The following is a 4,129-nucleotide window of genomic DNA, read 5'->3' on the forward strand; positions in this document are numbered from 1 at the left end:
TCTCTAAAGCATGTCGTCTCATCCCAATGCCGGGTCTCCCTACTGCCCTACAGACTGCTGAGGCTTTGTTTACCCACGTCTTCCGGCACTCCGGGGTACCCGAGGATATAGTGTCTGATCGGGGTCCCCAATTCACCTCTAGAGTCTGGAGGGCGTTCATGGAACGCTTGGGGGTCTCGGTTAGCCTTACCTCGGGTTTCCACCCTGAGAGTAATGGGCAGGTGGAGAGAGTGAACCAGGATGTGGGTAGGTTTCTGAGATCATATTGCCAGGACCCGGCAGGGGAGTGGTCGGGATATATTCCTGGGCAGAGATAGCCCAGAACTCCCTCCGTCATTCATCGACTAACCTGACACCTTTCCAGTGTGTGTTAGGTTACCAGCCGGTTCTGGCACCTTGGCATCAGAGCCAGATCGAGGCCCCTGCGGTGGATGAGTGGTTTCGGCGCTCGGAGGAGACGTGGAATGCTGCGCACGTTCATTTGCAGCGTGCCATCAGGCGGCAAAAGGCGAGCGCCGATCGCCACCGCAGTGAGGCTCTGGTGTATGCACCAGGAGACCGGGTCTGGCTCTCGACTCGAAACCTGCCCCTTCGCCTGCCCTGCCGGAAGCTGGGTCGGCGGTTTGTGGGGCCATTTAAAGTCCTGAGGAGATTGAACGAGGTTTGTTACAGGTTACAACTGCCTAATGATTATCGCATTAACCCCTCGTTCCATGTGTCTCTCCTCAGGCCGGTGGTAGCTGGTCCACTCCAGGACAGTGAGATACGGGAGACTCCTCCGCCCCCACTGGACATCGAGGGGGCTCCGGCGTACTCAGTCCGGTCCATCGTAGATTCGAGACGTCGGATGGGGGGTCTGCAGTATCTCGTGGAGTGGGAGGGGTACGGACCGGAGGAACGGTGCTGGGTGCCTAGGAGGGACATTTTAGATCCCTCCCTCCTGACGGAGTTCCACCGGAGTCATCCTACGCGCCCTGTTCCGCTTCCTCCTGGCTGTCCCTGAGGCCGGGGTCAAGGGGGGGGTACTGTCACGGAGACCTCCGAGGCTGCTCCTCCTCCTTGCTCGGGCAGGCTTCGGCGTTCATTGTCCCCGGAGTACTAGCTACTACCGCTTGATGTTTTCGATGTTTGTTTGGTTATGTCTAGTTGGTGCACTTGTTTCGTATTCTGTCTTGATTATGTATCCTATAAGTTCCCCTGTATTAGGTTTGCATTTTGTGTGTTATTGTCCGCCTGTCTTGTATGTTTAGGTTCTGTGTCTTTGGCTTTTGTGGGATTTACGCACTCGCGTATTTGTTACACCTCTTGTGTTTTGGAGGCTGTTATTTTGTGTGTACCTTAAGAGGTATTGAGTAAAGTCGTCTTGACTATTCCTCTGTGTCCTGCGCTTGACTCCACCACCGCATCCACATCAGAACCTTGACACTATAACACCACCACAATGTTTGAGTGAGGTTGATATGGTAGAAATTGTGTTTTTATACAGAACACATAGCATTTAGGGATTGCGAATATGTAATAGCACTGGAATTATCTAATTTACAGACATATGCCACTTTGGAGAGGTATAGGGACACTTGGAAATGTCCCGTGACCACACCTGACACCACTTACTAAAACATCTGCCCATTTCTAGTTGTTAGGTCTATCAATAAAAAAAAAATCTGATATTGTTCACATGTTGTGGAAGCCATCTGATGTGTTTCCAACTCTAGTCATCATTAAGTTCGCTGACGACACAACAGTGGTAGGCCTGATCACCGACAACGATGAGACAGCCTATAGGGAGGAGGTCAGAGACCTGGCCGTGTGGTGCCAGGACAACAACTTCTCCCTCAACGTGACCAAGACAAAGGAGATGATTGTGGACTACAGGAAAAAAAAGAGGATTGAGCATGCCCCCATTCTCATCGACGGGGCTGTAGTGGAACAGGTTGAGAGCTTCAAGTTCCTTGGTGTCCACATCACCAACAAACTATCATGGTCCAAACACACCAAGACAGTCGTGAAGAGGGCACGACAAAGCCTATTCCCCCTCAGGAGACTGAAAAGATTTGGCATGGGTCCTCAGATCCTCAAAAAGTTATACAGCTGCACCATCGAGAGCATCCTGACTGGTTGCATCACCGCCTGGTATGTAAGTAAGCATTTCACGGTAATGTCTACACCTGTTGTATTGGAGCTCTTTGGTCTTGGCCATGGTGGAGAGTTTGGAATCTGATTGATTGATTGCTTCTGTGGACAGGTGTCTTTTATACAGGTAACAAGCTGAGATTATTAGCACTCCCTTTAAGAGTGTGCTCCTAATCTCAGCTCCTTACCTGTATAAAAGACACCTGGGAGCCAGAAATCTTTCTGATTGAGAGGGGGTCAAATACTTATTTCTCTCATTAAAATGCAAATCAATTTATAACATTTTTGACAAGCGTTTTTCTGGATTTTTTGTTGTTATTCTGTCTCTCACTGTTAAAATAAACCTACCATTAAAATTATAGACTGTCAGTGGGCAAACGTACAAAATCAGCAGGGGATCAAATACTTTTTTCCCTCACTGTATGTAAATGTAATATTTTTGTATTTCATTTTCAATACATTTGCAAATGTTTTTTTTATTATACATGTTTTCACTTTGTCATTATGGGGTATTGTGTGTAGATGGGTGAGCGGAAAAATAAATTGAATCCATTTTGAATTCAAACACAACATGTGTAGCACAACATGTGGAATAAATCAAGGGGTATGAATACTTTCTGAAGGGACTTTAGGTAGTAATGTAGTAGTCTAAAGTTGTAATTTACAAGCAACAATATAATTATGAATACAAGTGGTTAGATTTTCATTTTCTATATTTTTACCTCACAAATGTATCGATTTGACATCAATTTATGTTGGAAGGTTAAATCTAATCATGGATGTGGCTGTAAATACTACATCATTCTCCATCAGCCAGTGTGCTTCAATAGGACACTATGTGCTACCATTTGGAATTATAGTGCAGAGTACAATGCGCTGTTGAACTACCTGGGTTATATATAACAGTATATTCCACTCATTATCTGAATTTCATTAATACACTGTAAGCAGACAGGCAGTCACTACTGTATCAGTTGACAAGGCACGTAAAAAAAAAGTGATCTTGTACAATGTTGCATGGGACAGAAATGGCATACAACACTGTACTACGTTTTTACAGTAGCCAACTGCATTACAATACCTCTATTTCTGATGATTTGTCCAACGTACAGCATGTACTGTATAAGGATAATGAAACTGTAAGACTGGCATATTTCTCAACATGCTCACAACCTGCCATTAGAAACAAATTATTTTTAAAAATTGTGCGAGTTATAGTAAAATACTGTATGGAAAATTATATTGACCATCTACTATTCTTTGTATTTAGCACTTCAAAAATAACAGTTTTGAAATGTGTATCTTGTATTTTTTGCTTTTGGATTAAATGGCAGTTAAAATGACTGAACGGTGAGCCTATCATTATCTGATGTATTGGTTACCAAAAAAAATATGCAGCCAAACAAGCTGAAGTTTCAGGCGGTCTTTTCAAACAGTGCACTATCATAATTTTCACAATTTCACAGTATTATTCCAACCTCACAGTGTGTAAATATATATAAAACACAGGAAAATCACGTTTTTGACTGCACTGCCTCTTTAAATGAATGACTCTTTCTCAATAGTTTCTCCTTGATTCCTCCTGTTATCTCTTCCCATCCTCTCTCTGCTTAAAATCAAAGTTTATTTGTCGCTTGCCCAGGATAGAACAGGTGTAAACAGTAGAGCGAAAGACTTACTTAAAATATCTTCCTCAACAATGCAGTAATATCAAAGGTAAGAAAAATAGAATATCCAGAATAAGATCTTAAAGAGCACGGAATCAATACTAGGTCAGATATATACAAATAAAACCCATGAGAAGTAAAACATACAAGGATGTGCGCTATATCAATCAGTATCAATATCATCAGTATCATCTCTCCTATCCGTATCAGTATTACAGTATCTCTCCTCAGAGCCTCCTGTGTTATCCCTGATAAAGGGCGCCCTCTAGTGGCCACGAGAGAGAGATTACAGCGATCCACAAAGAATTCGAAAACAAACCCAATTTTGA

Source organism: Coregonus clupeaformis, chromosome 13 (assembly GCF_020615455.1).
Source record: "Coregonus clupeaformis isolate EN_2021a chromosome 13, ASM2061545v1, whole genome shotgun sequence".
Classification (NCBI taxonomy): domain Eukaryota; kingdom Metazoa; phylum Chordata; class Actinopteri; order Salmoniformes; family Salmonidae; genus Coregonus; species Coregonus clupeaformis.